The sequence below is a fragment of the Antechinus flavipes genome, chromosome 5 (assembly GCF_016432865.1).
Source record: "Antechinus flavipes isolate AdamAnt ecotype Samford, QLD, Australia chromosome 5, AdamAnt_v2, whole genome shotgun sequence".
NCBI classification, from domain to species: Eukaryota; Metazoa; Chordata; class Mammalia; order Dasyuromorphia; family Dasyuridae; genus Antechinus; species Antechinus flavipes.
This window is the reverse complement of record NC_067402.1, coordinates 161,117,828-161,134,769: the sequence shown is the minus strand read 5'-3', so window position 1 is coordinate 161,134,769 and position 16,942 is coordinate 161,117,828. Positions and strand designations below refer to the sequence as shown.

General features: G+C 36.7%; 1 long non-coding RNA gene across 1 annotated transcript; it reads left to right on the top strand.

Annotated features, from left to right (window-relative positions):
• Positions 1–3: 3 nt before the first annotated feature.
• Positions 4–12,966, top strand: LOC127538916 (uncharacterized). The gene is made up of 2 exons (XR_007947782.1): positions 4–92; positions 12,879–12,966. It is a non-coding gene; the product is annotated as an uncharacterized LOC127538916 (long non-coding RNA).
• The last annotated feature ends 3,976 nt before the right edge of the window (positions 12,967–16,942 follow it).

Genomic DNA, 16,942 nt, shown 5'->3' with positions numbered 1-16,942 from the left:
GGCCCTGTGCTTCTGCTGAGCATCCACAGACACCTGCAGCAAACGATCCAGACATTCTGACTCAGAGAGGAGAGGGAACAAGGTTAAATAAGGTAGGCCAAATGCTATAGGATGGAGAGGTTTTGGGAAGGGCTGGGGAAGAGATTTGAGGAGATTGGGGTGGGGAGTCTGCTTGGGGTGGGAGGAGAGAAAAATGAAGATCAGAAACTACAGGGTATTTAAAGGTGAGCTCCAAACAGAGCTCCCTTAAGCTACAGGAACACAGATCACATCAAATAGATACATGACAGCTTAGCCTGGCAGGATTAGTCTGATACCTTCCCAAATGCAGCAACTCTTTGCACAACAAACATGTTTAAAAAAAGAAATCTCTATTGCAGATAAACCATCCAGCCCCAAGCCCCATTCTATAGATCTCTCAGCATTTCTGCTGCATAAACATGCTGAACATCAAAACCTACCGCTTCCAACCTGGTCAGTGTCTTCTTTCCTGTAGCAAGGTGTGGCCCCTTTTCAAAAAAAAAAAAAAAAGCCAGGTAGCTATATAACTTAGACTGTCACCAGGTAATCACTGGGGATCACTGGTTACCCTTATCCTAGCTGAATAGGAACTCAGTTCTGCATTGACCCCTGTCACCTTTCCAAAATCTACTTCTTCTCTCCAAATGGACTGGAAAGCTTAGCTCCCCGTGGGGCTAACACACTTACTAGAAACATGTAATTACACAGCCTGTTCTGTTAGCGCTCTGATCTCACTGCCTGTACCACATGTACGCAGCATACAGACACCCTCTACTCTTCTCTCTCTCTCTCTCTCTCTCTCTCTCTCTCTCTCTCTTCTCTCTCTCTCTCTCTCTCTCCCTCTCCCTCTCCCTCTCTCTCTCCACTCCCTTCTTTCTGACTCCCCCCCACCCCACCCCAACTCCCTCCTTTTCCCTCCCATCTTTCCACAGAGCTTCCTGTTAGGATTCCTGATGGAGTCTCTTTAGCTTGAGGAGACATACATAAGCCTAATTTGTGGACAGGGACACTGCTTAAGACATGAAAGCAAATTAGTACTGAAAAAAATCATATGCTGCAGTATTTCCATTGGAAAATGTCAATGGGAGAAAATGGAAGCAAGCCTGCCTGGTCTTGTTACATAATGACTGGCTCTAAAAGCTTCCTGGAGTCAAAGAATTAAGAAAATTAAGGCATATTTTTACATAAATGCTGCCAGCTTCTGATCAGGGTTACAGGTTGTATTAAAGGTGGTAGTTATTTAATAGTGCCTATTAACAGTATTTAGTTTCCCTTTCTGATTCTTTGTGTTGTGTATTTCTGATAATGAAAATTTTGTTGAAATAAGAATGGAAGCTTGAAATAAAGAGGAACTTGAAAAAACCTTTTAAAGATGAAACTTTGGGAAAAAAATATCAACATCTTTTAAATCATGCTGAGGGGCAACTAGATGTCAGAGTGGATAGAGTACAGCCCTGAAGTCATAAGGACCTGAGTTCAAATACAGCCTCAGACACTTAACACTTACTAGCCTGTGAAATTGCACAATAGAATGCCTAGGAGACCCTAGGCAAGTCATCAAAATAAATAAATAAATAAATAATGCTTCAAATAAATAAACCATGCTGCATGCCTTTTTATTTTTGCAGATATTTCAATTTTAAGTGCTTTTAGGAATTCATTTTTTCATAGGCTCATAAACCTGGAACTGGGTGATACCTCAGAAGTCATTTATTTCTAAACTTCTCCCTCCTCATTTAACAGACAGAGAAACTAAGGCCCATTTCTTATTAGTTCTCCTTGGGGGCAAACTCATGAGATTCAAAGATAGTCATTATATTCTACTTTATGTTTTCCATTATTTTCCTCTTCCAGAGAATCACAGAACATTAGAGCGGGGACAGACTTTGAAGGTCATCTGCTATGGCTTCCTTATTTTAGAGATGAGAAAACTGAAGTCCAGAGAGGGGAATAGGTCATGCTGGTAATAAATGATAGAGGAAGGACTCCAAAATGCAGTTTTTTAGTCAATTAAATTCACCTGCTATTTATTATATGTCTTTTATAGGCTATGTATTCTAGTAAGTGATGAAGATACAAAGAGACAGTGAGGATTTACGTCTTTAAGGAACTTGCATTGTGTTTGAGGGAAACAATGTATAAAACACAAACTGTATACAAAGGAAAGATAAAGTAACTTTGTGATGTGGCTGAAAAGAATTGGTGGGACAAGAATAGACTTCTTATAAGGGGTAGGCTTTGGATGAGTTACAAAGGGACTTAAGAGATTTTCAGAATCAAAGATGTGGAGATAATGAATTCTAGACATGGAAAGAACCTATATAAAACACGAATGAAACGTAAATGCTGCATACAGAGAATAGCCAATGGTCCGGTATGGTTGTAACATAGGCATTCATAAAGGGGAAAAACCATGCAATTAACCTGGAAGTATAGGTCAAAGCTAAATTGTAAAGGACTCCTAAATTCAATCAAAAGACTGTACACTTTATCCGAGAGTCAGGCAATAGGAAATTACCTTGCCTTCTGTACCAAAGACATAGCACAGGGAGTCCTGTGCTTTGGGAATAACAATTTGGCAACAGAGAATGGATTCAAGAGCTATAGAGTTGAAGAAGGGAAACCCATTAGAAATTCTTGGAATAAAACTTTGGCAAAAGACTTCTGAATTAGAGTATACCTTGAAGACAAAGGGAGGGGATAGATAAAGGGATTCAGTAGAACCATTAAGACTTGGCAACTGATTGGATGAGGATAATAGGGAAGAGAAAGGAATAAAGGATACAGTGAATAGATTACTGGGCCTAGAGAAAAGAAGGTCTGTGTTAAAATCAGGTCTAAGACACTTAACTAGATGTGTAACTTTGGACAAGTCATTTTCAATGGAAATACTGAAGCATAAATTTTTTTCAGACTAATTTGTTTTCACATTGTCTTCATTTCCTTTAACAATAAAGTGGAGATAGTACTAGAATCTACATCTAGGAGTTGTGAGGATGAAATGAGACAATATTTATAAATTAGGCAATCAAAAATGTTTGTTTTCTTCTTGATTATTGTTTGGTCATGTTTGGCTTTTTGTGACCCCATTTGAGGTTGTTGGAGGCTTTTTTTGACAAATATAGTGAGGTAGTTTGCATTTTCTTCTCTAACTCTAACTTAAAATAAGGAAACTGAGGCAAATAGGGTTAAGTGACTTGCCCAGAGTTAAGTGACTAGATGCAACTATAAAGTGTCTGTTAAGTGCAGTTGAATTCAGATCTTGTTGACCCCACCCAGCTGCCCATCAAACCATGCTCCCCCTCAAAAGCAGGATGTGAGCTATAATAAATATGGCATTGCTGACAGCAGCTACAGGAAGCACTAATATAGTTTGCAAAGCCTGTGAAATTGCATAATAGAATAATTCTACCATATAGCAGTAAGTAGTTCATATTTTTATGGTTGCTTAAGGTTCTCAAAGCATTTCCCTAACAACTCCCCCTGGGACACAACTAGTGCAAGTATTATAGGGGAAGAGGATGGTTTACAGAATAAGCATCTGACTTCAGAATCAGAAGGACCTGACCTGTGTGCTAGCTGTATAATTCCGGGCAAGTTGTTTATCCCAGGTAACTCTTTAAGGCGCTAAATTATAGAACCAGAACCAACCTGGATTGGCAGAAGGAATTTCTTCATTCAGGAATTCTCTGTACCAGTGAAATAACAATTTTCATTTCCTATCTCTAATCTCATTTATAGACAAGAAATCATAAATGACAGTTAATGAGTGTTAGAAACAGGACTAGAATAAAGATGTTTAAATTCCAAAACTAGCACTCTTTCTTCTGCATCACACTGATTTCATTATCAGTTCAACAGCCACAATCATTTATTAATTTCTTGCTATATGACATAAGCCAAGTACTATTGTTGATATGAAATCCCAAGTAGCTTAGAACTTGACATGAAATTTAGATTAGGTAAGGAAGCAAATGAATTCATGAGGGGGACTAATGGACAAGAGAAAGGAATTAAAATTAAAGGATAGCAAGATAAAGATTTTTAGTCAGTGGGAGAAAAGTGGAAGGAAAGAAAACTAGATTCAGAGACAAGGAGAACCCTAAATCTGAAGTAAATTTATAAAGAGGGACAAAGCATAGTCATGCATATGAGTAGCTAGAGAAGAATTGGATGTCATTAGGATGAAGAAGGTCAAAGATATGAATATTTAAGCCACTAAAGACAATATATGGGTATGTAGGTGGCACAGTGAATGAAGTACAGTACCTAGATTCAGAAAATTGTTGTTGTTCTTCATTCATTTCAGTCACGTCCAACTCTTCATAACCCCATTTGGGGTTTCCTTGGCAAGGATACTAGAATAATTTACCATTTTCTTCTTCAGTTCCTTTTATAGACGAGGAATTGAAGTAAAGAAGATGCAATTTGTCTCTGTTTCCTTTATCTTTAAAATGAGCCAAAATTGCCACTTGTAATGGCAAACCATTCCAGTATCCTTGCCAAAAACAAAACAAAACAAAACAAAAAAAAAAAAAAAAAAAAAAAAAAAAAACAAACAAGCAAACAAACCAAAAAAAAAAAAAAAAAACCCAAAGGGGGTCATGAAGAATTTGACACGACTGAAATGCTTGAACTATAATAAGGACAATAATATATTAAGCTTGGGAGAAAACTGGGAACTAGATCCTCAAGTCATTGAGAAAGTAGGAGTACTCCCTGGATTTTAATAGATGATAATAACAATGATATAGAAAGTGTGCTCTTGGTAGACAACAAATAAACTTAAAAGAAGGAGAAAGTCTTGAGAAGTAGAATGGTCTGAAAGTCACTGGAAAACAAGGAGTGGATCATCTTCTTCAACTCAAAGAATCAAGGTAATTAAAAGGTCAGTAACTAAAAGGTCAGTAACTAGACTTACCACCATCATTACCTTCTCCACTATATTGGCTCATCACAGAAGGTAGATGACCAGGCATCAGACCACGATTAGAAATGAAAAGTCGTTGATTATATTGAAAACAATAAAACTGGAGAAAAAGACATTGATGCCAAATTATAGATCAAAGAGGTAGTACTAGGTTAGGATACTTAAGGATACTGATGAAAACAGACTTTGGAATAGTATGAAGAGACAAGACAAGATGGGATTGAGAATGTTAGAGAAGCCTTCAAGTCCAAATAGCCAGGGTCACCAGAGGGCTAAAAGTTTTTTGTGCTCAGGACATGGATCTCATGTGGCATCCAGCCTGTGACAGCCATGACACCTTGGGCCCTTCAAATGAGCAGGTCTATATAAAAAAGTGGGGTTGCAAATAGAGGGAGAAAAATTGGGAAGAGTGGCTTCTAATGGAAGTTGTGAGATATTGTGGGGACAAAGCCAGGTTTTGGTTTATAATTTAAGACCACAGATCATTTTAGAGCTTAGACATCCTAGTCTATCCTCAACTTTACAATTGAAAAAACTGAAACTCAAGCAAATTCAATGACTAGTCTAAAGTCACATAAACAGTTAAATGGCCAAATCAGGATTTGAATCTGGTTCTTCTGATACCATCATAACATCAACATGATCCACTACATCCTGCTTATCCAATGATATTTTCATTGTCTACTTCATTCTGTGTTATTGTAATGAATGTGATAATATTGACTTTTATGACAAACGTTAGAGCTGATATTCCTTAAGTTTTTAGTACCCTAATAGATGTGAAGCATGGCCTAGAGGAATGCAGTGTCTAAACTAAATTAAAATGTAATTGGGAAATATTTAATGAAATAAATAAAAAGACAAAAGATAAAGATAATACTAATATGTGGATTTCTTTGTGCTCACATTCTCAGTCATATCCAAGTCTTTGTGATCCCATTTGGTGTTTTCTTGCCAGAAATACGAGGGTGTTTGCCATTTCCTTCCACGGATCATTTTATATCCCATGAAACTGAGGCAAACAGGGTTAAGTAAGTAAGTTAAGTTAGTTAGTGTCTGTGGCCAGATTTGAACTCAGGAAGCTGAATCTTTCTGATTCCAAGCTCAGTGTTCCATCCACTTCACCACCTAGCTGCACCCTCATTTTTCTATGTCCTTCCTTCCCATGGTGTAACTAAGGAGTGTCAATTGTAGCCTACAAGCATGTAGCAACAGAACCAAAATACAACAGAATATAAATAATCTTAATATGTACTTTTCTATGTAGCTCCACAAGAATTTTTATCCCTGTAGGAGCTTATCCATGTGGAAACTCCCTCAAATGATGTAGGTAAATTGCAATTTATAATCTTTGAGAATCATCTGGAACACTGAGAGATTAAGTGACTTTTCTTTCCTCATGTACTCAGTATGTTTCAAAAGCAAGATCTGAATCCAACTCATCTTGATCCCAAAGTTGGGCCTATATTTATTATGCCATCCTGAAAATACTAAATAAAATGCACCTTAATTCCATTAAATGAAATTAACAAAGAATTTCACTAAGTAGGAGAAACCATTGTTTTCTTGAGTTTACTTACTATCTTTTCTAGAATGTTTTCTGGTTCCTGGAAAAACACATTCCAAGAGAATGTCCATTCCAAGAGAAAGGAGAGTGGCAGAGACTGTTTTAGAGTCAGCCCAGCTAAATCCATTTAAGAGATAAGGACAAGGGTTGCAAGAGATAAAGAATGCTGGCTTAATACAGGGGAGCTCCAAAAGATATCATCAGTACCACCCAACCATGTAATTATAACTACTCTCATGTTAGAATTTTGAAGTGTTCATAGCCAATTTTGTGCTTGTTTTGGCTCTGAACATTGCACTATGGAGACTTGGCTCCTTTTTCTTTCTTCATAGCTTTTTCTGATTTACCAAAAGTCTCTTTGCTTGATCAGTCTGACAATCTGATTCTCTTTTCATTGTATAATTTAATCCACCTAAAAGGATTAAGTCATTAACTATGTTTCATTTAACCCACAGAGGAAGGTCTGGTTATTTCAGGCTGTATTGCCCCTTGTTTGTCCCTAAAATCCAGGTTCCACGAGGCTTGACAAGTTCACATTGATTAACATGAATATCATTCATTTTGAGCCGGGAGCGACTCCAGAGGTGATCTAGTCTATCTCTTCTTTTTACATTTGAGGAAATGAGGACCAGAGAGTTTAGTGTTTTGACCAAAGTCACTAAGTATCTGCAAGAGGATTTAAACACAAGTATTTCTAAATCAAAGTCCAGTACCATACCATGTTGCCTCTCAAATCTAGATGCCTTATGTGGTCCATGAACCCATGACTCTGGGACTGGGTGCCATTTACTAACTATTATGCTGGCTGGATACATATATCTTGAACAGAAATATACATAGCTATAATACCACCATGATTGTATTTGGTTGCTTTGAATCAGAAGATAATTTTCCATAAATAATCTTCCCACACATTAGTTTTGTCATCTGTAAAATGGATCATTTGAATTAGGGATGTTTCTAAGCCTCCTCCTATATTGAAATGTTTGAAGCTACAGCCAAGAAATATACCTACTTATTTAATCTCAACTAATTTTTTTTTTATTAAAGATAGATAAGCTGTTGTTGCTTTTAGCCTCTTGTTTCCCCTACTTGTTTGACCATTTCTCCATTTCTAGAACTTAAACTAAAGGATGGTACATAAGTGAGAAGATGGGAAACTATCTCAATTTCATTTGCTAACTCAGAAATATATCATCATTCATACCAGCACATTAAACTATTCAAATACATCATAAGAAAAATTAATGGAAAAAGCTATTTCTTTTCTTTAATGGAAAAATTAGAGCATTTTATGATGAATCAAGGATCATGGATCATGGTCAACTGTTTGAGCATTAAATCTTCCTCTCAGAATTGGTCCAGAGGTTCCTGTTTTCAGCTCCCACAGCTTTTCCCCCCATTTCTTACTAAATTTCCCTAATCCCCTTAGTTTTTTTTTCTCTAGAATCTCCTGGCCACTAAACTGACTTGGCTCCCTGTGCTCAGATATTACTGCACCTGATCACTTAAAACTAGTCCTACCTCTACCATTTCTGGATATCAGATTTTCAGAACTCCCTTCCTTCTTTCCTTTCTGCCTCCAATGATATACATCTCCAATGTACCCTGAGCACCCTTCTCCAGACATGGAGATCAAGTATCAGCTCAGCTGAAACAATTAAGAAGTGCAGGTTGCCTGCGAAGAGTCAAATTAGTCAACAAACGCAACCAGTTAAGCCCGTACTATAAGATGGAGCTATAAAGAAAGGTAAAAGATATTGTCAACCCTGCCTTCAACCAGGTCACATTTTAATGGATGTCCCAGGTTTAATCATTCATACACTTCCCCAATTCCAATACAATCTCTGGATTTTGCAAACTCATATGCCATTACCCCAGTCCCTATGTGCCACAATGATAATTCAAGGTAAGAGAAATGATATTTTCCCCTTATATTAATAATCAATAGTTGAATTAGGACCAGTATTTTGTTCAATCTTTGAAGGATATTTCTGAAAATAATATTGAATTAATTTTTTCAATCTTGTTCAGTCTTTGCCCAATGCAAGGAATTTAATGGAAAGTGAGGAAGTCCTGTTTTACTCCAAACACCCACTCCACACCCAGGTATAGGTGGGGATAAATTCTTTGATTAGAATGCTACATTGGGCAATATAGAAGTAAATGACAATCAAAGTAACATTTCCCCAGTTCTCCATTAGAATAGGTCCATCACTCATTGCAATAGTCATTCTCTCTCATTAATTGTTAACCAATCAGAGCTGATTGACACCCTCAAGAACACCAGCTCTTCCAAGGGTATATAAAAGGAATATACTTTCATAAGAGTCTTTGACCTTTGAAAGTGCTGCTGACCTGTCTATGAATAAAATACTAGCTTTATTAATAAAATAATAATCAGAAACTACTTCTTGAACTTTTAAAATGTCACAAAAGTAAAGAAACCTAATACCAAATACTAAGTCCAATGCCTTCTCTTTACAGATAAGAAAACCAAAACTCAGGTAAACTTAGTGTCTGGCCGATAGTCACACAGATAGTTAAGTTGCTGCACAACCCAGTTCTTTTTTTTTTTTTTTTTTGCAATTATTTTCTTTTGCAACAAGATTAATATGAAAATATGTTTTGCAAAAGCAAATTGCTTGCCTTCTCAAGGAATTAGGTGGAGAAGGAAGAAAGTAGAGAATTTATAATTCAAAATTTTTCCCCCTGAGGCAATTGGGGGTAAGTGACTTGCCCAGGGTCACACGGCTAGGAAGTATTAAGTGTCAGACCAGATTTGAACTCAGGTCTTCCTGATTTCAGGGCTGCTGTTCTATCCAATTCAAAATTTTTTAAATGAATGTTAAAAGGTTTTTACACAAATAATTGGAAATTATTTAATGAAATAAAATGTATTAGGGAAAATGTATCATTTCTAAGTCATTATGCCACCTGGAGATTCTTAACTACAGTTTAGTTGTTTTGTTTCTATTTGGGTTGAATATCCTGGTTGAACAATTTACCAGATGCCTTCCCTTTATCTGGGTCCCTCATAAGCATCGATGACATTTCTGGTATGTCCCATTAGTTGGGCTTTTTCCCTGAGGCCTTGGTGCTACAAATAAATAAATAAATAATAAAAAATAAAATATTTAATTGGCCTTTCCTTGAGCAACAATGGCTCTTTTGGCTCCATTATTGTAATGTTCAAGTCCCCCTGTCAATCATTCAACAAGCATTCATTAAGTACCTATTATGTTCCAGGCACTGTATTTGGAGAAGGGATAGAAAGACAAAAAGAAGAAATTCTGCCCTCAAACTGCTTATATTCTATCAGGAGAGATAGTATAGAGTTAAGTACATACATATGTACAAATAAATATAAGATATTAATGGAGGTTACTAATAGATGAAAAAAATCAGGAAAAGTCTTACACATAAAAAGACAAGGGAACTGAGTCTTGGAACACAGATACCTTGTTCATATATAACATGGATCAGAAGAATGTGACGTCTAAAACATACAAAATCATAGATCCAGATACTCATTGCCATTACCAACCCACCCCACCTCCTGATTTTGACAAGGAAAAAGAGAGAATGTACAGGTTAAACCTATTATTACTTGGAAAGATAATGAATAGAAAATAAGGGATAGAGTATTGAACTCAGAAGATTTATCTTTCTGAATTAAAATCTGGCCTCAAACACTTACTAGCTGTGTGATAGTAGGCAAGTCATTTAACCTAGTTTACCTCAGTTTCCTCAACTGTAAAATGAGCTGGAGAAGAAAATAACAAACATTCTAGTATCTTTGCCAAGAAAATCCCAAAAGGGTTCACAAAAAGTCATAATGGATTGAAAAAACAGCTGAACAATGACATGTCTTCTTTTGAGGAAATACCCAAGCTGACCTGGAACTTTACTAACTTAGATCAAGAGACACAGAATGGAATTCTGGTCAGATTTTGTGGCCAGTCAATGTAACATCAAGATCCTGGAAAAGAACCTAGTGAAGCAAATGCTTTGTAGAAAATGCATTAAGTTGATCCAACTCTCTTCAGGGACCAAGATGGTATGGGGCAGAATGTGTCCCTCTAGAGCTGGGGGAGAGGAAGAGAGAGAGGATGACTGTGTTTCTATTCTTGGTGTGTGTTTAAAATAAATATCCCCTTAAAATCTAATTGATGTGGGATAGTTAGATGGCACAGTGGATAGAGCACAGACCTTGAAGTCAGGAGGACCTGAGTTCAAATATGACCTGAGACATCTAAGACTTATTAGCTGTGTGACCCTGAGAAAATCACTTAACCCAAATTGCCCCCCAAAAAGGCCCCCAAAACAAAAAAAAATTCTAGTTGATTTTAATTGGTTAAGTGGAAGTAGTATACTAACCACTGCCAGAAAACAATGTGTGTGTGTGTGTGTGTGTGTATGTTTGTGTGGCATGTGTATTGGGACAGGGGTGTGCTAGAAGGAGAAAAAACCAGAATTTGGGTTTAAGTTATTAGTATTCCAGAAAGATAGCCTCCAGTTCCTCAGGGGTAGCCTAGAACATTAGGAACGGAGGAATACAAAAAGGGGAAGATGTAATTGGTCTGTTCAGAGTTACGTTGTAATTAGAGTAATTTGTAATAATAATAATATATATGTATATGTATATTACAAAGTATATATATAACAAAGTACATATATCTGCACCCCCCCCCGAAAAAAACAGAGATCAAGGGAATATAGCACAAATGTGTTTCCACTGCTTTAAGCTGCTCAAAAGTTAATTTAGGTATTACAATGAATAGAGCTTTGAACTTGGGGTCAAGAAGATCTGGATTTAAATTCTGCTTGAAATACTTCCTAATTGTGTAAGCCTAAACAAGTCATATCACCCCTCTGAGGCTCAGTTTATAATTACTTTATAAAATGAATGGCTTCTTTTTTTTTTTAAATTTTTATTTAATAGTTACTTTATATTGACACTCGTTTCTGTTCCAATTTTTTTTTCCCTCCCTCCCTCCACCCCCTCCCCTAGATGGCAAGCAGTCCTTTATATGTTGGATATGTTGCAGTATATCCTAGATACAATATATGTTTGCAGAACCGAACAATTCTCTTGTTGCATAGGGAGAATTGGATTCAGAAGGTATAAATAACCCGGGAAGAAAAACAAAAATGCAGATAGTTCACATTCGTTTCCCAGTGTTCTTTCTTTGGGTGTAGCTGCTTTTGTCCGTCATTTATCAATTGAAACTCAGGTCTCTTTGTCGAAGAAATCCCCTTCCATCAAAATATGTCCTCATACAATATCGTTGTCGAAGTGTATAATGATCTCCTGGTTCTGCTCATTTCACTTAGCATCAGTTCATGTAGGTCTCGCCAGTCCTCTCTGTATTCATCCTGCTGGTCATTTCTTACAGAACAATAATATTCCATAACATTCATATACCATAATTTACCCAGCCATTCTCCAATTGATGGGCATCCATTCATAAAATGAATGGCTTCTAAGGCTTCTTCCAACTCTAAAGTTATGACTCTCAGATCCCACCAAAATTCAATCTTTTAACTTTAAGAAGATCATTTTTATGAAATAACATTATTTGAAATATGAACATCAAATGGAAGTGGAAATAAATGTTATTGATTGGTCAAATGCTGTATATTCTTATGATTACCTGCACCTTTTATAAATTCCAAAACAGTATTCCATTACTATAAATAGTTAAGAATCTATTATATATTTATGAGTGTTGCACTCTAATTAGGTATGATCTGTAAGCATTCTGGTCAAGCTCCTAGAAACTCAGAGTAGATGTACTTCCCAGCATAGCTAATGAATGAGCCTTTTCCCACTCCTCCCAACTTTAAAACATATGCAAATATCTTCACCATGATTACTCAGGAATTTTTGGTCTAAGTGATGAAGAGTCTTTTAATTGGTTGCTGAGCTAGAACTCCATGGATATATTAAAGAAATAATCATCTCCTCAGTCTCTTTTTCTTTCTGATTTTAATGGCAAAAATTCCCTTTCTACAAAGCTGGAGGAACAGCTCAACCAGAGGTGGGCGATAGGGAGTTGATCTATAACAAATAGCTTAACTCCCCATGTGCTTAATATATTCCTTAAAAGTTGTATATTAATTAATGTCTTAAAAATCAAAATATTTTAAATATTTTAAGAGAGATGTGTCAGACAGCATAGTGTATTATAGTAGATAAATGAGCTAGTCTCAAAAGAATGGAGAAGATAGAGTCCATTTCTGACTCTTAATGGTTAGGAGGCTCTGGATAAAACCCATCATTCTGCTCCCAGACAACTCTCTATGACTCTAAATTGCAGTTCAGTTGTTCATCTGCTTCTTTTTTTTTTTTCCCAGCTAATTACCTCACCAGGACCTCCTCATACTAATTAAAACTAAGGTCTGGATCAAAATAATAAAAAGGAGTTTTGCAACAAAGGAGAAGCAGAGAAACCTCAGATTGGAAGAAACTGAAAAAACCATCTGGTCCAAACTATACATGAAAAAAATCCCCTCCAGAACATGCTGGAAACATAGTGGCCTTCCAAAAAAGTGTGTATGTATGGGATGTAGGTATGTTTGTATACATGCATAGATGTGTGCATATGTATATGTAATATATGCATATAAATATTGTCCACATGTGTGTATGTGTATATGTTTGCACTTTAAGATATATTGTTTATTTGAGCTTCTGGGAAGTATCGGAGGCCAAATTTGAACTTAGGAAGATGAATTTTCCTGACTCCAAGCCTGGCACTCTTTCTACTGGGTCATCCCTTAATGATAATATCTAGCCTTTATGTAGTAATTGCTACACTTGCATTTTACAAATATAATTTCAATGATTATACATGTATAATCTACATGTATAACCTATATCAGATTGCCGTCTTGGGAGGGGAGAGGTAAGGGAAGGGGGGATAAAAATTTGGAACTCAAAATCTTACAAAAATGAATGTTGAAAACTGTCTTTACACATAATTGGAAAAATAAAAAACTATTAAGTAAAAAAAAAAAATTTCATTCATCCTCACAACATTGCTGAGAAGGTGCATTCATTATCCCATTTTACAGATGAAGAAAGTAAGGTAGGTCAAAAAGTGATTTTTCCATGGTTACAAAGCTAGTAGGGCTGACTAGGACTGGATTTTGAATTCAGGTCTTTCTCACTCAAGGTCCAGCACTCTATGCACTTTCCCACCTCCATGCCTCATCAGCTTAATTTCTTAGTGTCCCATGCCCCTTTCTAAAACTTTTATAGCAGAGAGGTTGGTGAACAGAATCATCCTTGCCAAGAAATTCTCTACACTAAATAAATCCCAGGTCAAAACCAGGTGAAACATAGTACAGAACCAAGGGAGAAACTAGCCCTTAATATGTAGATATTTACAGAGGAAAAAAAATATATTTCATTTTCTTTCAATCCAAGATGTGGCTCTAAGATCAGGTTGGGACAAAATGAGGCACAAGGAAGTTATTGAAACATTGAAAGGAATTTTTCACAAAGGTTTCCTTTGTTGCTAACAACAAGAAAAATATGTGACAATGCTATAATGGCATTAGGTTCACTGGACATGCTACCTCTATCCCACCTCTTCATTCCATTTGGAAATTTGGTTCTCAAGGTGAAGGATCTGGTGACGCTCATAGTCTTCAGACATCCATAAATTCTGAGAGGGCTAGACTCCACATATTTGAGACTTTTTGTAGCTTGGAATGACTGAGAAACTACGGAAGGAAAAGCAGATCCTGTTGAAGGCAGCTTTTCTTTTTTAAGGTAAATATGTCTCATATCATGGGTGAAAGGAAAGATACTGCATCAGAAAAATGCTGGTCCTATACATTTCCCCATTCTTTCTTCTGCCCCATAAATCCAATGTTCTTTATAGATTTTCCATGGTTTCTAAGTGTTTCATTTCACAAACTGTTATTAGACCTTTCAGTCAGTCATGTTTGCTTCATCCTGGAAATTATGCTGGGACCCTCTTTCCTGCTGGAATTACCCTCTTCAGGATAAATATTCAGCCTCATAGCCAATATTGGGAGCAAATATGGAGATTTCATTGGACAAAGAGTGCAATATGATGATTAATTCCTGATTTTTTTTCCTCTTCTGATTCATTTCTGGAGTTTTGGGAACCGATATCCCATGCCTTTTCAAAAATTGGACAGACAAGGAGAATAACAGGCAAAAGAGATAGACTAATTGAACCCACAGTTTCACAATTAAGGATCAACTTGCTTTTTTGGCTGAACAGGAGTTGAATGAGAAGTAATTACTGACATACAAAGTATCCTGGGGTAATTTTTTTTCAGTTAGTGTTCCCAAGTGCAAATTTAAATGCAATATAATTAGACCAAAAGTGTAAGGGATGTTGTAACCAAAATAATTAATGCTAAATACCCTAAAGGTCAATAATTAGATGTAAATTTTAGATTCCTCTAGCAGCTGATTGTGAAGTCAGTCTTAACTACATAGTTGCTTTTGAACATTAGCACTCATACATAGAAAGTCAGACACAAGTTCCAAGGAATTTGATGATTAAGAATTCTATTACCATCTTCCCTCTCCTGAAGAACAATTCATTTTTAATTGCCAAGGTTTACTATGTGTACACATATGAACACATTTGCTGAAGAAGTAGAGGTAAGAGAAAGGTTTATACACAGTAGTTCGAACATCCTTTTCAAGCTGACATTTCATTTTGTTACCTGTCAGTTTCTTTTTATGTACCACATTCCAATAATCTATTTTCCATGGTGCCATGCAACAGTCCCCAGGTTCCAAAACTTTCTAAAGTGTTTCATAAACATGATTAGCTCCTTTTTTTAAGCCCTGAAAAGAAACAATGCAGCCCAGTCCCAGGAGTCCATTCCCAGGAGTCCATTCCCAGAACTGAATTTGCATATTGGGTCATGTAACAGTTTCTTTCCCAAGAATATTGTCACTGTAGGAGTTGAGCAAGAGGCAAAAATTCTCCCTGAGGACTAAAAAGCTCTCCCATGGGTAGTCTGTCAGGTGGCCCTGAGGGCTACTGCTTAGTACAAAGTGCTTGTTATAGTTCTGGCGGGGAAAGCACCTTTGGCACTGGGTCAGAGCTACCAGCAGGGAGCTAATGGTAAAGGGGCTTCCTGAAGATTGACCTTGAGAGGGACCGATAGCCTCACAAAAAAGAAAAGCTGCTGAGTCATCTGCATTGGCTCATTGGTAGATGCTCAGGCAACATCTTCATGGTTGCTTCAACAACCAAGCTCCATGCTTCAGAACACTTTGCTCCTAGTCTTGTCCAATTCCTTGTCCTGAGTTGAGCTGCTGTAACAGTGAACTCTGGCCCCCAAACTCAAGAACCAGAAGAAACTAAGAATAAAGGTGATCAGATGAAAATTTTTTATAAGGGCCATGGATATCTATATTGTGGAAAAACTCTAAAAAACAATGATTATAGACAAGTGCTTGAGAGATAGCCGGGTAAAAAGTCATGAATAGTAATAAGAAAATCTGTTCTGGCATTATATCATTATCACCATCATCACAAACAGTGACCTACTATTTTGTGCTTTACAGATACCAATTCATTTTATCCTCACAATAACCCTGGGAGGTAGGTGCTATCATTGTTCCCATTTTATAGAGGAGGAAGCTGAGATAAACAGGGATTAAGTGATTTATGCAAGATCATACAGCTAGTAAGTGAGATTATATTTGATCTCAGGTCTTCCTGACTCTACATTCAGCACTTTATCCCTCTAGCTGCCTGTGCAATCTTGAACAAGTGTGAAGATTAGAAGAGACAGACCTGAATGTCCCCAGAAAGACATCTAGAGTTCTAGGGGCACAAAAGTAAGTTTCGTGTGTCTCCTCACTGCCAGTGACTTCCATGGATATCTTTTAACAGCTATCCCAAAGGCAAATGAAAATGATGAAAAAGAAGCTTTCCTTTAATGTATTTCTTAATAAAATGAGTCTGTTTAATAAAATGACTCTGCTCTTTAAGGGAAGCCATTCCTGAACAAAGCTGTACTATAGGTGAAATTTGTTTACTTTCTTTAACTTTCTAGCCTTTATTTTCCCTTGATGCCTATAGGTGGCTATGCTGTCTAGAGTTCAAATGAGGAAAGAAAATAATCTATCAGCATACACTAATTAAGTGCCTTTGATATACCAGTTTTGTATCCTTACAAATACCATTTTGCTAGGCAGTGGGAAAACAAAGAATGAAATAAAACAGTGTTTGCTCTCAGCAGACTTATAGAACAGCAGAGGGAGACACTAGGTACTTATATAGGTAAATAAAAAAAAATATACAAGAGATAAAAAGGGATGGGGGGAGGGGAGAAAAGACATTATCGCACTATTTGACAAAAATTGCTGGGAAAATTGGAAATTAGTATGGCAGAAACTAGGCATTGACCCACAC